The sequence below is a fragment of the Mustela erminea genome, chromosome 4 (genome assembly GCF_009829155.1).
Source record: "Mustela erminea isolate mMusErm1 chromosome 4, mMusErm1.Pri, whole genome shotgun sequence".
Taxonomy (NCBI): domain Eukaryota; kingdom Metazoa; phylum Chordata; class Mammalia; order Carnivora; family Mustelidae; genus Mustela; species Mustela erminea.
In genome coordinates, this window is record NC_045617.1 from 103,822,897 (window position 1) to 103,843,455 (window position 20,559).

General features: G+C 37.4%; 2 long non-coding RNA genes across 4 annotated transcripts in view; one reads left to right on the forward strand and one right to left on the reverse strand.

Annotated features, from left to right (window-relative positions):
• Positions 1-20,559, forward strand: part of LOC116588800 — a 318,200-nt gene that overhangs the window by 15,603 nt on the left and 282,038 nt on the right. The window lies entirely within an intron of this gene.
• Positions 18,158-20,559, reverse strand: part of LOC116588801 — a 43,582-nt gene continuing 41,180 nt past the window's right edge. Inside the window, exon 3 of the long non-coding RNA XR_004285094.1 lies at positions 18,158-18,356. This is a non-coding gene — a long non-coding RNA (uncharacterized LOC116588801). The remainder of the gene's footprint in view (positions 18,357-20,559) is intronic.

The following is a 20,559-nucleotide window of genomic DNA, read 5'->3' on the forward strand; positions in this document are numbered from 1 at the left end:
AGCTTGGAAAATTAGCACAGAGATAGTTTCCTACTAATACTTCCATAGTTCCTCAGGGCATATTTTAATCTGGGATTAAGTAAGTGTGGCTTTCCTTAAACCAGAAACAGAGGAGAATCTAATTGTATTGCTGCTCAAGTTCTGGTTTTTTTTTTTTTTTTTGCCTTTTTCTTTTTTTAAAAACATCTCAGGAGTGATTCCTGAGAATTTGAATTGGGCAATAAAAATATATGGTGAAGAAAGGAAGATAAAAGGACTATTTAGGAATTTTAAGCTCTCTCTAAGTCAAATCTTCAGTGTGGGACTTAGTATTTTTAGCTTGTTATGTATTCCCAAAACATAAAGCACATTTGTATTCAGAATAAGTATAAAAAGAGTAAAATATATCCCAACTATATATATATATATATATATACACACACACACACACACCCCTTATTTATGGGTTACTTAATATTTTCTACTGTATCTTCTTCCTGCCATTTTGTAGGTCAATGGTCTGTAAACTATTTTAGTAATACATTTGTTGGTAAAATGTTTTTAGAATACATTCCCTGAATATCTTTATATATATTTACTTGCTTATATATTAAGTACATTCACCATTTTACCACTATATTATGTGCATTAAAAAATGCACACAGAAATACAAAGTAAGCTAAGCATAAATAAATAAATTATTTTAAATATCTTGTCAATCAATGATGGTATAATTTGTTGATAGTTTATGGCACTTACAGAGAGTTAAAATGGAGCATTGCTAATCATAGTAAATGTAAATCCGTATTTGAAATACCATTTGTGATAAATTCAATTTCTTTTTGGTAGCCAGATTATAATTATTTGTTTGCATTCTATAATGAAAAACTCATGTAAGGAACAGTATACACTCTGCCGTTTATTGTTCACCCATGTTTACATTGTTAGTATTGTATTCAAGCTGTGGTCTTTGTAGAAGTATTTTTACTTTTTTTTTTTTTTTTAGTTTTTAAAAAATTTATTTTTAAAATGAATTTTTTTTAATTTTTTGTGTGTGTGAGAGAGAGAATAAGAGCACAAGCAGGGGGAGCAGCAGAGGGGAAGGGAGAAGCAGGCTCCCCACCAAGCAGGGAGCCCAATGTAGGCTCGATCCCAGGACTCTGGGATCATGACCCGAGCCAAAGGCAGCTATTTAATTGACTGAGCCACCCAGGCACCCCTGCAGGAGTATTTTTAAACTACCGTCTAGTTTTTAAGAGTTCTTTTGATAAAACTAGAAAAAAAATCGATAAATCTACATAGCTAATCACACTTCAAGTCTACTCTGTCCACTACACCATAGGCAAGCATACAGGTGTGACCCTATTTTTAATCTCTCGACATTGGGAAACAACTCTTTTCCCTCGAGGTACCTTATGTCCTATTTGTCACAGACTATCTGATACATGGGTGGATGAGAAGGTGAATGTTTTTCTGAATATTAAGGGCTAGAAAATGGTTAAAGCTAAATTTTCTTTTTTTTATGAAAAAATAAATAGAAAAGTTTATATTTTCTTCTCAACTCACATGGATTGCCTGTGTACCCCCTGGTAGGAGTAGGGAATACCATCTTGGAGACCATTTTTGATAATGTGATGGAATTGATAACCTAAAAAAGCTATCTATTTACTTTATTCTACGGTAATGGATGTAAAGGCAAATGTCAGAGTCAAAAAATCCCAGTAGGTCCTCAATAAAGTAGCTATGACTCCTGATAAATATTTAGAATCACTTCATTTAACTCCACTGCTGTATGAATTCCATTAAGGACAACTTTTTAGGGAAGAGAAGTCCAGCAATTAAGTTCCAATTAAACTGTTTAAAGTACAGGTTAACTCAAATATGCATTTGCTGAGGCACAGTGTTAAAACCATTAGGTAACATCTGTGAGAAATACTATCAGTCTCTGAGAGATCTACTGTGTCCAGATAAAATAAAATATTCCAGAACTGAGCTTGTGAGCTACAAGATGGTTCTTATGAAGATACAGCTACAAATGCTCTGAGATTGTTGGAGACCTGAAACATTTACTAATGTGATTGATCTCAAAAGACTTGCAAGAAAAACGGGCATAAAAGAGATTAAAAGTGTTATTTTGGGGGAGAACACCTAAAACAAAACTTCTGATTACTTCCCCTTGATTTTAGATTGCTAAAGGGACTTGTTTCTCACGTAAGTTGGCAAATCACTATTCCACATAACTATAGCCTTAGAATTAATTTCTTTGTAAGTAGTTTCTTAAAACCCCAGGGTATAATATATTTAACTCTGGGAAAGGTAACAGTAGTTTCCCTTAATCTGGGAGTAAACATGATACAGTCTGTTTTCTCTATTTTTTTCCTCTAAATATTTTTTATTTGCCTTCTAAATTTTGAAGCATAAGCCATAGCAGAAACAATGACTATATATAGAGACAACAAAAGTTCCCCCTATTGTTATTTGCAGGAACAATTGATGTTAAAACCATCTTCAGATTATGATTTAGGAATTTTTGAGTTGTATCTGAACTATTCAAGTTTATTTGTTCAAAAGAGGCTAGCACGAGGAGGTGTAACTTCTTAAGATAGGAGTCTTTTAAATTTTTATCCTAAGTCTCTTTTTGTGTCATTGTGTAAAAGCAGCAAGTATTTTGGAATAGGTACAATGAAGACTCTCATCCTCAAAAGCTTCTTGATAATAACATCCTCCTCTTTCTGACTTAGTTGTGAGGCTTAGGCATTAAAAACGTTGGGTGTATTCCATTCACATATTATACATCCCTTGGACATCAAGAGGATTTTGAATTCTCTTACCGTGTGAGAATCATATATATATATTTTTTTTTTCAAAGAGCTATTCAGCTTTTGTTCCTTTAGCATTTTGGAAAATGTATATCAAAATCTATTAATGCTTTCTATGACCATCCTACAGATGAAAGCAAGGCAATAAAAAAATTTCACCCCAAAATCAATTCCAATTATTATTATGAAAGTACTGTGTAAACTACTGTAGAGTAGTATATGTTAGGCTTTCCAAAAATTAAGGCTTAATTAATAGGCTTGTGTTGATTACTGATCAGTAGCAAAACTTTAGAAATGTCCGTGAATCCTCATATTCTGGAAATTGCTGGAAATGTGGAGGAGATTAAAATTGAAAGTCTTAGGAGGATTCTCATTGTGTATACCTAATATTTCTTCTCTGTGGAGTAGTTTATAACCCCTATAGAGACTTCAGTTTTAATAGAAAATAGTAGTTGCCAAGCATGGTTGACTCTCAGAATCATGGGTGGTGGGAGATAGGATCCCCAACCCTAGCCTTAGAAGTTCTGTCCCAGTGATCTGTTGGTGAGAGGTGAGAGGACAGGAATCAGTATTTTATTTATTTATTTATTTATTTATTTATTTATTTATTTATGGATTTTATTTATTTGACAGAGAGATCACGTGGACAGGCAGGCAGAGAGAGAGGGGGAAGCAGGTTCCCTGCCGAGCAAAGAGCCTGATGTGGGGCTTGATCCCAGGACCCCGAGATCGTGACCTGAGCTGAAGGCAGTCTTAACCTACTGGGCCACCCAGGTGCCCCAGGAATCAGTATGTTAAAGCTCTCCCCATGTGATTCTGGTAATAAGCCACATTTGGATTTAACTATAGAGGTTGTCACATTTCCTACTTTAACAATTAGGAAGGGAAGAAAAAAAAATCTTCATGATTTTATAAGGGCAAAATTTCAGGCAATCTTAGTATCCATACATATAATAGAGAACATTTGCTTCAATAGGTCTGCTGCTTATTACAAAATCCTGGCAGAAATACTATCGCTTTGTTCCCAGGTAAAAATGCCGGGAAGTCTTAATGAAAGGGTATGAGAAGACAGCCACAGACCCTCAGAAAGAACTAGAGGAAAGCATCCCCCCCTTCTGATCCTGGTGGATCATGGACAGGAAGGCAGGGAAATGGGAAAGTCAGTTAATAGGATGTCTGATTTCCTCCCTCTTCTTCTCTAAACTTTGATGTGGAGGAGCTTTACTTCAGTTTAATCAAATAGTATGGGAAGCAGCCCAGGAATATGCAAGTGTGTGGCCAGCTTCTCTGAATTTATTAGGAAGACTACAAGAATTTAGGAGAAAATCAGCTTTTGTTCAATGCCATAACACATGGGGGATGACATAAGTCAAAGGAACAATAGTTAGATGTATAAAAGGAAGCACAATTCAGGTTTTGGGACTCACACAAATAGAAATTGTGTAAAATTCTAAAATTAGTTTCTAGATTACCATATACTGAATTTATAAAAGAAATGGAAAATACCAAATTTTACATCTTATAGCCTCTCATCTAGGGGTCCTTATGTACATCAAGACTAGGAAAAGGTAGAGGAAGTGTATATAAAGAGAGTGTTGAGGGGGAAAGGGATGCGTATATGTGTGCATGCATGCCTGTGTCTGTGGAGGGGGAGGTGTTTCTATCATTTTCACTTAAGGCTCAGTTTGAGAGGGGCTTTAATGGGACCACTCAGAGTTTGAAATGCATTCCCAGCACTTGGGTTTTGTAAAGAACTGTGCCTGTCTATGACAGCAAGGTAGAGGTGGCAGTGTGAGAACTGGCCAGCTCTCCTAGAAATGTTGGGACAAAGCATGTATGTTTCCCCTGGTAGCCCATGTGGAACAAGATCTTGCCCAGAGTTGGGAGGGTTAAGGGTGTTTTAGTAGTGAGAGTCCAAATTGAACGAGACACTGTAAAAGTTGAGGGCCCAGGAAGGGCATTGGTCAAAGGGATAGAAGTGGAAGTTCTCAGTGAAGGCCATCTCTAAGGAGCACATTAGCTCCCCTGTAAAGAAGAGTCAGTCTTTTTTTTTTTTTTTTTTTAAATTTAATTTATTTATTTGTCAGAGAGAGTAAGCACAGGCAGAGGGAGAGGGAGAAGCAGGCTCCCCACCGAGCAAGGAGCCCAATGTGGGACTCAATCCCAGGATGCTGGTATCATGACCCGAGCAGAAGGCAGCCACCCAACCAACCGAGCCACCCAGGCATCCCAAGAAGAGACAGTCTTAAACACCTTTTCCTGAAGACCTTCTCGGCAGAAAACAATGGGATCTACCATTGCTTAATCATTTCTTCCTCAGGGCCCAACCTTGGAGAGTTCTAAATTTTCCTTCCTAAGCTCATGGAAGAAGAGGAGTAGGATTAAGCACAGAAGGAGGAGGACCACCGCCCTCCTTTCCCACTGCAAGTGGGCAGCTCAGGCCCCAGCAAGGGGGAGGAGAGGAGATGCTAGTTAAAGTAATGTTTTGAGTTTTGATTATCGTCTAGAATAGCTTAATTTATCAAATTAGAAACTTTGTGAGTTGTAATGACTGAAGAATTGCTTCTAAGTGTCAAAGAGTCTTAAGGGCAGGGTGAAGAAGATTTTCTTAATCTAAAAAATGTTTAAGAAAGAAGGATTTTTAAGAAGTTATGTTTTGATCATATTGGGTTTGTTCGATATCTCAGTTTCAGATAGCTGGTTACTAAAGGGATCTGGAAACATCTGTGTGCTCTGGGGAACGCTGTGCAGGTACTTAGAGGTAGAGTCTAGAGACTATTCTATACTATATGACTGGAGACAAATGGGTGAGTTCAAGGGTTTTAGTGATTAGAGCCAACAAAAAAGAAAAAATCATCCCTCACACCAAAAAATAAAAATATATATGATTAAATATTTACCTGACTAGTGAAATTCTGGCTCTCTTTCCCAACCTCTAATGCCTTGTATGTCACACCCCTCCCTATTCACCTGATGCCATTTTGTAGAGGAGAGGGGAGGGATGAATAGGACATGGAAGATATGTTGGAGTCATAAAAACAGAGACTAAGTTACATAAAGAGAGAGCTTAGATTATTAGGGAAAACTAAGGTTAATTGCATTGGACTAAATTTTAGTTTTTCCATGATAAATAATCACCAGTAGTTGTGGTGTTAGTAACAATGGTAGTGAAGAGTGGCTGTTATGAAAAATATCAGAACAAAATAGATGGGAAACAATTAGTATAGTGTGAATGAATTTTTTACTTTTCTTTGATTCTGGTTTATTTTTCTTATACTGTTTTATTTGAGGAAGAAGGTAAATCAGATAGCTGCTGTGGTAGAAACCCAATGCTTATTATTTTCGCTGATTTTAGGACAGTGTTAGGAATCCTATATAATGGTGTTCCTGGAAAAGAAGAGAAAGATTCCATCTATGTGGAAGCGAAGAAAAACTGTACCAGATAAGAATGGAGGAGAAGTCATAGAATGGTTGTTCGTTTGTTTGTTTGTTTGTTTGTGTTTGTTTTAATACAAAGCAGTAAAAAATAATCAATGGTTCCTTTGAATTAGCTCTGTTTTGCCTGGGTCAAAGTGCCAAGTGTATTCAATTTTCATTACCACTTTTTTTTTTTTTTTTCAGAGAGAGAGAAAGAGGGAGAGAGAAATAAAAATAGAAATAGAAATAAATTGATTATAATAATGAAAATAGTTTTCCTTGATTTTACCTTAATGATGGAGGCAAAAGTATTGATTTGCAAAAGTACATAGTTTTGTTAAATCATTCTTATTTAATATTTCCATTTTCATAGCTTTTCTTTTTCCTTTTTTCTTTTTTCCTTGAGTGGAAAAAAAGGACTGAAAACCTCACTCTACAAAAAACGTGGAACTACTTAACATCTTGGATTTCCTAAGAGAACCACAGGGATTCAAGCAGTCTGAATGACCTTAGAAGTGCAAGCTACTTGTAGATGGTTGTAGGATGGCAGGATGTCTATAAGAGTCACAGATATGGATTCTTTTAAGAAATCAATCACTTTGGGTGATCAGACTGTATTACAACAGACAAGGCATGACCTTTCTCCTGGTTAACCTATTTATTTCTCCCTCTTTTGTTTATTAAAGAGTCTATTTTCAAGGTGGGGAGGATGATAGAGGCATATAATTTAGACTGACAGATGAGTAATAATGTGGCTCTTTTTCTAGAACACTTTGTTGGAATTGCTTTGGCTTTGATTCTGAGACATTTTTTTAAGAGAAGAAAAAGAGGAAGAAATAAAAAGGGGAAAATTACTGTACGAGCTTATTGGAACTTCATGATCTTACATCCACGTGTATCTAAAAAGCCATTAAGCATTCTGATTAGTTTGAGAGATGGTGTAAAAATTGTTACATTTCCAGTTGCTGTAACTGAACACCAGATGCAGTATTTGTCATGGTAAAATGCACCTATCAGAAAATATAGGAAAATTATTATACACTGCAATGGTTGATTTGGCCTAGGTAGTGGACATAATGAGATTTCTTTTAAAGGAAAATATTTGAAAAGATAGATACTATAGAAGGGATGGCAGCTCAGTGGTGGATGTGACCACAAAGGAAAGCATGGAATTTCCTAGACCACACATCATTTTCCTTACTAAATGGTCACGTTTTGCATATGTTAATGACTTTCCTCTCATCTGTGTTGAGAAAGTACCATTAAGAGCTACAAAAAACAACAAAAAAAAACCAAAAAAACTTTTTCTCAGTATGCTAATTGATATGGTATATAGTTTTGGAGGTTTCTTTAACTGTAAGGTGTATATATATATATTTTTTTTAATTTAATTTTGTTTTTTCAATGTTCCAAGATTCATTGTTTATGCACCACAGTCAGTGCTCCATGCAATACGTGCCCTCCATAATACCCACCATCAGGCTCACCCAACCCCCCACCCCATTCCCCTCCAAAACCCTTAGTCTGTTTCTCAGAGTTCACAGTCTTTCATGATATGTCTAGCCCTCCGATTTCCCCCATCTCACTTCTCCTCTCCTTCTCCCAATGTCTTCCGTGTTATTCCTTATGCTCCAAAGTAAGTGAAGCCATGTGATAATTGACTCTCTCTGCTTGACTTATTTCACTCAGCATAATCTCCTCCAGTCCTGTCCATGTTGATACAGAAGTTGGGTATTCATCCTTTTGACGGAGGCATAATATTCCATTGTATATCTGGACCATATCTTCTTTATCTGTTGAAGGGCATCTTGGCTCTTTCCACAGCTTGGTGATTGTGGCCATTGCTGCTATGAACATTGAAGTTCATATGGCCCTTCTTTTCACTACATCTATATCTTTGGGGTAAATATCCAGTAGTGCAATTGCAAGGTCATAGGGTAGCTCTATTTTTAATTTTTTGAGTAATCTCCACACTGTTTTCCAAAGTGGCTGCACCAAGTTGCAGGGTTTATATTAGCATTTAATGACTATAATTCATTATGTTCTGAAATCAGGATAAGGTGATGTCACTTGAGTCAGGAATGCACATGGGTATCATCAAATCTTACTAGAAGAGCCAGAGTGGGCTTTCATTGCCAACTGACTTTTCTGGAGATGGATCCCATGTGATATACTCTGTTATGTAACAGCTGCTTATTTCAACCTGATTTTTTTACTTGCTTACATTACTCCATAGCATCTTTGGTAAGTTATTGAGTAGATCTTTGACCGAAAAAGTAGCCCAGAAATCCCGCTATCAAAACAACCTGTATGATCTAACCATGCACTGGGATTAGCAGAGGTCCTCAGAAATCAGGATTTGAGGAGACAAAGATGGGTCCTAGAAGGCTCTCATCGGCTCTGCTCAGGCTCCATGGGGCCTTGGTTTTTGAACTGAGTAGGATTAAGGAGCTTCATAGGAAAATAGAGGCTAGTACTGTCCTGGGAGTGATAGCATGCCTCAGCTACTCTGTCACCCAAAAGGATATAAGAGAAGTTGTGGTTTTATATTTGAGGTTTTGTTTCATACATTTTGGGGGCAGATGGAGGCTAGAATTATTGCTTTGAGTTCTACATAGTTGAATCAAGAACCATGTGTTAGGAGATCTTGAAATTTAAAACAGGATCTTCTTAAAGTTTTATCTGAGCAAAGGGCAGGTAGGCATCCATCTTCCCAGATGTTAGTAACAGTGACATGTATTTGTTTTTTAATATATTTAAGCATCAGACATTTTAATAATATTTTTTTAAAATAACATATATGACATTATGTATAAAAATATGAATGACAGCTTACAAAGATGATTAGGAGATTCTAATTTCTCACCTCAACTTATAACTTATAAGAAGCATACTAGGTATATTAGGATGAGTGTGTGTGTGATCACACACAGTGATCTTAATGTTTGAATTGTGGTGTGATTCCAGAAGAATGGCCTAACACTGCAAGGATGTCTTGGTGGAATTTCAGTTGTTTTGTTGGGAAACATAAACCTGGAAGTGGAGTGAGATGTTCTCTGTAACTGATGTTCTCTGATATGGAGCTTAAGGAGCATAAATGTAGTCAATGGTCCCAAGGAAAAATTTGCCCATTTAATCAATATTTGTTTCATGTTTCAAAGAAAGTATGGCTTCCTTAAAATAGTTTTTTAATTGATTCCAAAAAAAATTTTCTTTTAACTATGTAAAGTTACATATTCCATCTTCCCCTTATTCCATCTCATGCACTGTGTTCACCCACTCGCTCTGGTAATCATTGTAGTATGTTTTTATTGCATTTTTCCTGTGGCAGATTGTGTTTCAAAAGATGGTCGCAACACCTCCCACCTCACCTGCTCTTTTGCAATGTGATGTTGCCACTCCCCCACTGAGACAGAATCTATGTCTCCTCTCCTTGAATCTGGGATGCCCACTGTTCTAAGGTTTTTATAGGAATTAACTCATTTGCGTTTCATGAGAGACTTTTGAGGAGGTATAACGCCATCCACATTTTAGAAAGGAGACAATCATGGTTAAAAGCCAAAAGGTTACTCAGGAGGAGCATTCATAAAGTTGAGATTATAGTATATACACAAAGAAATAGAAATTTTCATTTATGCCACAGCCCATGATCAGGAGGAATAATAATAAATTGAAAACACTTGAGAAATATTGGTTATTATTAGACTGCAAATGTTTTATTTCTGCTTTTAATTGTTTATTTTATTTTTTGTCTTACATTTTTTTTAAATTCTCAAACAGTATTTTCATTGTTTCAAATATATTTTCCCATTCTTTTATAGTTTTACTATTACTTACTTTTTTCTTTTAGTGCTTAATTCTGTTTCTAAGCTTGAATCCTACATATTTTTACATTTTCTATTTCTACATTAACATTTTAAAAAATCCATTATCTCTTTTGCACTCCTTTTTTATTCTATTGGCAAAGACTTTATGTCTCAAATCTCATGTCTATGTCAGTATTTTTAACTCTTAATATTTAATGCTAATTGAGAATTCAGTTCATTTCTCACTTTTTAAAAAAGTTCTTTTACCTATTTTCTTATTGCATCTTATTATTAAATAATATATTTTTAAATCAATTACCCTTTAATTCTTGTCTTCATGGTGAGAGTTCTTGATAAAGTTCCTAATTTGTCTCTTTCATTAACATCATCTAGTACACAAGAATTATTCCCAGAGACTGTGAACTTCTACCTTGAACTGGATGAGTTTAGCTTTTAAGATCTGGGACAAAATTCTGTACCTGGAGCAATGAATTTGACAGATTTTAAACTCGCTGGTTATTTATTATGAGATCCAGCATCTGTCCTATAATATAGAATGTGGCCAGTTGAGGTCATGAAAGACATGACACTATGTAGTAATATTACTTGAATTTTTATATCATACAACTGTAAAAGAAGTTTGAAATTCAGTTCTCCATATTCAGTTTTGGATTTTTCATTGTTTGTGCTGACAGGTAGAAAGGTTGGCTGAGATTAGGATTGGGTTTGCTGTTGAGACCTTCGGTTCATATGACAGAGATTTTTCTTAACATTTACCACTATAATCAAAGTACATTCTGTATTTCTGGCACATGCTGATTGTCTTCTTGATGATAATTTATTTATTTTGCCCACCTTTCTGAATTCATCGTTCGTGGTCACTGATTACCAAGCCTGATATGAAACTAAAGGAGGCATTTCCTAGAGTGATTGCAGTGGGTCTTATCTCTATGGGCCTTCCCCTTTACAGAAGATGCAGGAACATTAATGGAGACTTTAGCCACATTTCCTCCCTGAAAACCAACAATATAGATAATTTAATGTTAAACTATCTCTGCTTATATCCTCTTAGGATGGATGCTTTGGATTAAATATTAAAAGACAATATGCTTTATTTTCATCTTAGGAAAAAAACAAACAAACAAACCAGAACCAATATTACCCATGGTTAGATTAATGAGATTAGAGGGTAAGGAAGACTAAGAGGAACAAAGAGGCTTTAACATATATTGGTTACCTGCTGTTATCACAGTCCATGATTGTAGCTTAAGGAGAAATTTCATATATCCTGTCAAGTTTGATAAGTTAAAAAATGTTTTGATACATGTAGTATCCTTGAAATGTGGAAATCACCTTTTTGCTTTGACAAAGACTTTTAGGTAGCAAATAAAACAAAAGTAATAGAAAACAAAATAAAACCACAAAAAACAAATGAGTTAGTGATTGACAGGTGAAACAAAAATCAGAAGCATCCACTTGTGATTTTATCAAATTCAACTCCTAAAACCCTGTAAAAAATCTGGTAAAATAAAACTACGTGGAAAGCTCCATCAAACTGAGTGATAAGAATAGATTTGGGGGCACCTGGGTGGCTCAGTGGGTTAAGCCTCTACCTTAGGCTCAGGTCAAGGTCTCAGGGTCCTGGGATTGAGCCCCGCATCTCTATTCAGCAGGAAGCCTGCTTCCCCCCGCCCCCGCCTAATCTCTCTCCCTTTCTCTGTCAAATAAATAAATAAAATCTTAAAAAAAAATAATATATTTTGAAATATGGTTGCTTGAGGTAGAATTTTAAGAAGTGAGGCAGAGTATTGGAGATTTGTGGATTTGTGACATGTTTATATTTGTCAGCTATAATTTATAAAGGAAGATCATCTGCCTTGTATTTTGTACTGAACTGTTTCCCTATGCCTCCTCGTATTCTATAGCCAATTTAAGGATTTAAGTTATTTATGGAAGGTTTTATGTCTTTTGAATTAAGGTGGTGTGTTCCAATCCTTGTCAATTTCTTTGTTTATTAATGTCAGACTTTATCTAAATATAATCCATGCTTTTGTTTTTTAGAGAGGAAAAATTACAGACCCACTTATAGGTGATAAATACCTTTGACAATATAGACCATGTCCTTCTTGGTGAATTGCAGGTTTGATTTCTTATGTTAATGTTCCTCCTAAAAAACAGGCAAGATTTAAGCATAGCTATTCTGTTATTGACTTACACTCTCTCCCTTGTAGAAACATGTCTTTATGATAATATAAGATTGTTCGCAGTTTTGACATTGTAGACAAGAATTAATGGACCTTCAATTTGTGGGCAAGACTTGATTATAGACAAAATGAAATTGATATCTCTCCCAGTTATTCATGCTTATGTTTAATTGTGCTTTAAATATTATCAGGGTGAATGGACTGCTTCAGCTCCTGAATTCACTGCTATTCAACCCGAGGTCACAGACTAGTATGAAGGAGGACAGGTACCCTCTGTGCCTATTCAGTGGTTCCCACTGAAGACTGGAGCACTCAGCTTGCCACTGAAGACTGGTTTGCAGCTCCCAATGCTCAGGCCACTGAATAGATAGGAACAACCACTGAGTGGTCTTAAGTTGCTCTTCTAGAAAGGCAAAGAAAATGGAAATAAGGTTGATGGAAAAGAAACAGTTTCTTAAAAAAGATAAAAAATAAAAATATATAATATAAGAGCTGGGGTTATTAGTAATCATCTGTTGATTAATCAGGTAACAACTGCTTTTGTGCAGAGAAGAGGGACAGAGTTCTGATTCTCAGTAATTTGTAACACAATGTATTGATAGTTGTTTTGGATTAGAGAGAACCATACCCTCACATAAAATAAGAAATATAGGATGATGATAATAATGGTGACAATTTTTGTGGGAAGTATAGAATAATTATTGAAGCAAATGAATGAAATCATACTTTGTACTTGCTCACCAAATTATTACCTGATCTAAAGTAGTAACAGTTTTAAAAAAAAGCTGAAAATATTGTAACGCTAACATGATCAATGCCAGCCGAATTTATTGAACAAACACTTCATATACAGGAGCCACTATTCCTAGGGCTTGACATATAGTATCTCATTTAATTCCCAAAACAACTCTTTTATAGAGGTATTATTGTTATTCTTTTCAAAGATTTTATTTATTCATTTCTCAGAGAGAGAGAGAGAGAGAACATGCAAGTGAGCAGCACAAGCAGGGGGAGGGGCAGGCAGAGGGAGAAGCAGATTTTTTACTGAGCAAGGAGCCTGACACAGTACTTGATCCCAGAACCCTGGGATCATGACCTGAGCTGAAGGCAGATGCTTAACCAATTGAGCCACCCAGGCATCCCTATAGAGATCTTATTATTCCCATTTAAAAAATGGAAATATATATATACTCAATATCATTTTATATATATATATATATATATATATATATATATATATATATACTCAATATCATACAATAAGTGAGTGTTAGAATTCAAAACCAGGACAGTTTAACACCAGAAAGTAAATACATAAAATATGATAGAAAGATAAAGACTTGCTGAGTTTAGTAGAAAATTAACTTACTTCAAACAAAAATCTGTGACAATTTCATTAAGAGATTCTTACACGTAAAAAAATTTTTTTTTTAAATGATAAGGTAGTTCAGGTCCTCATTAGTAAACAGCATTCTTTAGTTGGAGGTACTTAATGTACCGCCTTTTTTTTTTTTTTTTTTGTGGTTCAGTGGAACTGATATTGCTCTAATTTCTTCCCCATCAAAACACAACTCTGGTTTATTTCAAAGTTTTACTTTAGATTGAAAGAACACATTTAAAATTTTGTTTTCTTTTTATATACACCTTCCTTTGATGTTTCCTTCACAGGCAATACATCTGCTCTTGGCTTCTTGAAAGGAAATTTTCACAGAAAAATTAGAAACATTATTTGGTATATCAATGTTAGCAATAATCATTTCAAATATATTTGTAGAGGATCAAGGCCAGCTTGAAAAGTTAAATAATATATTGTTCTTCCAGAATTGTTAAGTTATTCCTTCACGGTTATTCCAAACTCTAACTGTATTCTTTGCAGGCTTATTCTTAGCCTCGGATAAACTGCTACACCATCTGTAGAAACACTATCCTAGCTTTCAGACATTATACCATTCACATTTAGTTAGGCCAGAGGTTTTTTTTTTTTTTTACGATTTTATTTATTTGAGAGAAAGAAAGAGACAGTGAGAGAGAGAGCACTAGCAGGGAGAAGAGGCAGAAGCAGGCTCTCTTTGAGCAGAGAGCGTGAGCAGGGGCTTGATCCCAGTCATCTGAGCCACGTAGGCCCCTCCAGCCAGAGGCATTTAGAGTAGTAGCTAAAGGATCATTTTCCAATTCTTCTAGTTGTATCTTGATAAGATCTCAACAAAAAAATGACAGGCTCTATTTACAAACAGAAGAGTGTTCCTATTGGTATATTTACACAATTTAAAAATGATACCTTAAAAAGAACTTCTAGTTTAAAGAAACAAGGTCAACTAACATTTCCTGAGATATCACTTAAGACATTTTAAAGGTGCGTTGGCAATAGAATTATCAAACTGGTAATTTTTTTCTTGCTTTTCTCGGTCATGTAACTGTGTTTAACTCTGAATCTGCTGCAGTGTTTCTTCCTTCATGGTCTGTTCCATAGGTATTTTTATTTAGTGTTGCTTCTACTTTTCCAGAGGATGGTACTTGGGAAGAACATCATCTAGTTCGTGAGATATGTTTTCTTTTATGTTAGTCCTGTTATTGCCATCATCATCTTTGGATAAAAATGACTGAATCGTTTAAGTCCCACAAACTTTTGGATCAGGAGACAGAGGAGATTGATATGTATTACAGTGACATTTCTATTCTACTTTCCTCTTAGTTTTAATCTTCAGTCATGATTCAGACTCGTGTTTTGTTCATTATATGAACATGATATACAACCCCTGGAGGCCAACTTAGTCCTACAGGATTAATTTTGTCAGACACAGAGTGCGTATCCTTGAGCTGATGATTTTAATACATGCATCTATCCATTAGCATGATGAGAACATCTTCCATGACCTTTCCAGAACATAATGATGCATTTTGTATATTTTCATTTAATTTCTAATTATTGCTCTCTTACGTTAAGCAATTACGTTACGTCAAGCAATTACATAGCCTTCCAAAGTTTTAAAACTTCCCGTCTAGCAATTACATAGCCTTCCAAAGTTTTAAAACTTCCCGTCTAGCATCATCTCACACGTGTCTTCAAGATGAAACCACCCGAAATAGTAACAATTTTGGATGGACCAGGTGACTTCCAGAGAAGTAACGTCCCTGGGCTGTCCTGACTCTTGCGGGCCGCCATACTCCTTCTCCCACCCCACCTCCCTCTCCTCCGGGTCTGCACAGCTGCGGAGCCCGACATACTACGTAGCGCCCCGCCTCCCCTACGCGGTGCTCACCAGCACTAGTGGCTGTGCGGAGGGAGGGGCGGCAGCAACGTCTGGGCTCTGGCTGGGTCTTCAGGACCGCGGCCTTCCGCGTCTAGGCGGAGCTACACGAAGCAGGCCAGGTGCTGCCAGCGGTGATACCGGCCACCAGGGCTTCTCTTCAGGTCCCACAGGACAACGCAGGGCGACGATGGCGACGGCTCTTCCCGAGCGCGGTTCCCCGAGGCCCAGCCAGACCGCGTGGGAAGCTTTGCTGGCCACGGGCTCCTTGCCGGGAGGGAAGTCGCAGGTGAGTACACAACACACCTGCCTTTCTCTCTGTGCGTGGTACGGGGCCACGCTGGCCTCTGGTCGTTTTCGCAGCTGCCGTGACGGAGGTGCGGCGCCCACCACCCCCAGACTTGAGTGCAGCCGTGGGGACCTTGGGAACTGTCCACGTGGACGGGGTGAATCATCTCTGCTGCTCGCACCGCCTTTTGATCGCCACACTAGTGTCCTTGGTATCGAACTGAATTTGCCGTGTAATTGTTAAAGAGAAGGGCCGCAGGTCTGTTCTGGAACTGGAACTGTCCTTCATAATGGTTGTTTCTCAACATTTAACCTGCTTGTATTTAGCAGTCCTGTACTTACTAGCGACTTAAGTCCATTCAGCTGCTAAGGTGTACACTTGATAATTGGGTTATCTTTGACAAAAGAAGAACATATTGTGCTGCTCAGCAAGGCCGCCCTCACACCCAGGGGCAATAGGCTCCCAGCAGGAGGCCTGTGCCAGAGTGGACCAGCATCACAAACTCGTGAAAATTAACTTATAAAGGGGCGCCTGGGTGGCTCAGTGGGTTAAAGCCTCTGCCTTCAGTTCAGGTCATGATCTCAGGGTCCTGGGATCGAGCCCCGCATCGGGCTCTCTGCTCAGCAGGGAGCCTGCTTCCTCCTCTCCTTCTCTGCCTGCCTCTCTGCCTACTTGTGATCTCTGTCTGTCAAACAAATAAATAAAATATTTTAAAAAATTAACTTATAAAAACACTTTCTCAACACTGGCACAGTGCGGCCTGTCACTCAAGACATCCATTTTTGTGACTCATGCTTCTGGCCCCACGGAAAGGTTTCCCAGTGACTCTTGCACACTTATCTTGGGCTGAAAGGCAATTGAATCCCAATGCTGTAAAGGTTTGTAGACTGTGTTGTTACCCAGATAGGAGATACACACGACTTTGGAGTGCAGGAGGATTTGTGTGGCAGAAACAGGAAAGAGAAAGAGAAATTAATTAGGTTTGTCTAAACCGCCATCATTTCTTGCCTCTATAGCAATAATGACATCTATACCTTCCAGTTTTGCCTCTCATTAATCCATCCTCCAAATCTTTATAAGTATAAAGAAGATCCTACCACTTACCTAATTAAAACTCTGTAATGGCTTCCCGTTCTTCCTAACACTCCTGACCCTATCACCTTGTCCCATGGTCTGTCTACATCTTCACAAACATGATGTTCCTGAAGATGGACCTTCTCTCTGCCTGGAGACACACAAACTCCTTCTTGACTTAGGGCTTTGCATATACTCATATACTGTTCCTTTTTCCTTCATATCTTAGTATTAAGCTCAGCTGCTCGAGGAAGACCTGCTGATATCTCGATCCAGATTAGGTTTCTGTAATACATTTTCGCATTCTCTTAAAAATTCTCAAGTCTGTTTCCTTTGCAGGGCTTAATAGAATTTTAATTGTGTAACATTTTTTTCCCAGTAGCTGTCTATGATATTTCTTCCCTACAAACTAAGAGCTCCATGAGATCAAGGTTCTTTCAGGCATATCACCAGTCCTTAGACTGATGTCTGGCACAAAGTTTTTCTTGGATGGAACAATTAATTATATTGCTCAGCAATGCCACTCTTAGATCCAGGCCAGATGGCTTAGAGAAATAAATGAAGAATATACTCCAGTTGTGTGATCTCTTGCATGTCAGGTCTCAATTACTTTATATTTTAATTGAAGATGATAATTCCTATAAAAGAGCTACTTTATAGAATTCTTAGAAAGAACATTTAAAATTACACACACATACCTGGAAAAGACTATTTTTTTTTTTAAAGATTTTATTTATTTATTTGACAGAGAGAGATCACAAGTAGGCAGAGAGGCAGGCAGAGAGAGAGGAGGAAGCAGGCTCCCTGCTGAGCAGAGAGCCCGATGCGGGGCTCGATCCCAGGACCCTGAGATCATGACCCGAGCCGAAGGCAGCGGCTTAACCCACTGAGCCACCCAGGCGCCCCTGGAAAAGACTATTTTGATTACCAAAATTTTATGTCTGTGCTGTCAAATATGTAGGTACAGCTATCATTTGGAATGAGTATATATTATTTTGGGTGAAGTATTATTGAGTTTAAGTGGGTTTAAAAAGTACTGGGATCATTACTTCTTTTAACAAGAAGTCCATTGGTAGGGAACGCTCCATGTACAGGTTGTTAGGGCTTTGGCTCTGCCTCTTTATCATTTATTCTGTTTCACTCTCATTTTGGGTAAGCCTTGTTTTCAGACCCACAGCATGATGTCTGTAGCAGTTCTGGGGACAGTATCTAGACACAGCAATATCCAGAGAAAGAATATCTATTTCTGTGAGTCTTGAAAAATAGAGAAGGCTTTCCCAGACACCCCTAGCCCAGGAGACTTTACCTCATCAGAACTGTATCACATTCCTGGCTTAAACCAATACCAGGCAGGGGAATAGGATTGTCATGATTGGCTTCTTTTTTTTAATTTTTAATTTTATTTTTTTGATTGGCTTCTTTCAAACTGACTTCAACTCTTTGTTTCGCAGTGGCATCAGCATTCTTTTAATCATGGAGACTTGTGGAGAAGGATGGCTAATAGAACAGCATTATTATCTCTGGAAGAAAGGATGAAAGTGATGGAATTTTAGGTAGACAACCAACAATCCAATTGCCTGCTATACAGTATGTTATAGATATATTTAAATTTATTTTTCTTGTTAATGGAAGTCAAAAGATCTAAGACACATAGATAGTATGGAAAGATGAAATATTGTGGTATCACAGAGTACTTTTGAGTATAGAATATTAGGATTATTAGCAAAGGATTTTGCTAGCAAGTCAACCTGTACTCGTATGAAACAATGAAGAAAGTTTTTCTACTGTGTAGTTAAATCATGTCTGATTATAAGGTAGAGGGAAATATCAAATAACAAGAGTTTCTATAAGCGGTGATAGCTTTCAGGGATAACATGCCTATTCTTCACCCACTCCCATGCTCAGTGCAAACTTAGCTAATTGATTGCAATATACTCCTTACTGAGGGTGGACATGATTTGGAGTCCTTTTCAGATAGCTCCTGATTTTCCACTGGAGTTGATCCTCTAAAGAAAGTCTATCTACTATCTATGACATAGATAAGTTACAGAACTATTTTTTTATGCTAGGGCGAGAAACCAATATATGTGAAGTAGAACGAAAAAATTTCAAAGTAATTTCAAGGGAAAATCAATAAAGATGTGGACCAAACGCAGAAGAAATAAAAAAATGAGTAGTAATTTTATGCAATCTTGGCTTCTGGTATAAGTGGCCTTTCAGTTAGGCTCTGCAAGGTGCAGAGGTTTTATGGATTGATTGGTAGATGAGAAAAGGAAAAAAAGAGGAAACAGGTCGGGGCATTAGCAAAGACAGGTTGGCAGTAGGATCAGTGGTACTAAAATACTGAGATGAAAATTTGCATATCACTAACCTTTTCTCTTTGCCCTCTTCCTTCATCCCTTAGCACTGCTTTTTTAATGTGCAATTTTTTACTCCTGTATAATGATATCATTTTCACATACCTTTTCTCTGCACCCAGGCTACTCTTTTCTATATTGCTAACATTCTTTTTTTTTATATATTTTTTATTTTTTTATAAACATATAATGTAGAGGTACAGGTCTGTGAATCACCAGGTTTACACACTTCACAGCTTCACCATAGCACATACCCTCCCTAATGTCCATAACCCCACCACCCTCTCCTGACCCCCCTCCCCCCAGCAACCCTAGTTTGTTTTTGTTTTTTGTTTTTTAGATTTTATTTATTTATTTGACAGAGATCACAAGTAGGCAGAGAGGCAGGCAGAGAGAGAGGAAGGGAAGCAGGCTCCCGCTGAGCAGAGAACCTGATGCAGGGCTCGATCCCAGGACCCTGGGATCATGACCTGGGCCAAAGGCAGAGGCTTTAACCCACTAAGCCACCCAGGTGCCCCCCTAGTTTGTTTTGTAAGATGAAGAGTCTCTGATGGTTTGTCTCCCCCCGCAATCCCATCTTGTTTCATTTATTCTTTTCTTCCCACCCAAACCCCCCACGTTGCATCTCCATTTCCTCATATCAGGGAGATCATATGATAGTTGTCTTTCTCCACTTGACTTATTTCGCTAAGTATAATACTCTTTAGTTCCATCCACGTCATCGCAAATGGCAAGATTTCATTTCTTCTGATGGCTGCATAGTATTCCATTGTGTATATACACCACTTCTTCTTTATCCATTCATATGTTGATGGACATCTAGGTTCTTTCCATAGTTTGGCTACTGGGGACATTGCTGCTATAAATATTCAGGTGCACGTGCCCCTTTGGATCACTACATTTGTATCTTTAGGGTAAATACCCAGTAATGCAATTTCTGGGTCATAGGGTAGCTCTATTTTCAACTTTTTGAAGAACCTCCATGCTGTTTTCCAGAGTGGCTGCACCAGCTTGCATTCCCACCAACAGTGTAGGAGGGTTCCCCTTTCTCCACATCCTCATCAGCATCTATCATTTCCTGACTTATTAATTTTAGCCATTCTGACTGGTGTGAGGTGGTATCTCATTGTGGTTTTGATTTGTATTTCCCTGATGCTGAGTGATGTGGAGCACTTTTTCATGTGTCTGTTGGCCATCTGGATGTCTTCTTTGCAGAAATGTCTGTTTATGTCCTCTGCCCATTTCTTGATTAGTTTATTTGTTCTTTGGGTGTTGAGTTTGCTAAGCTCTTTATAGATTTTGGATACTAGCCCTTTATCTGATATGTCGTTTGCAAATATCTTCTCCCATTCTGTCAGTTGTCCTT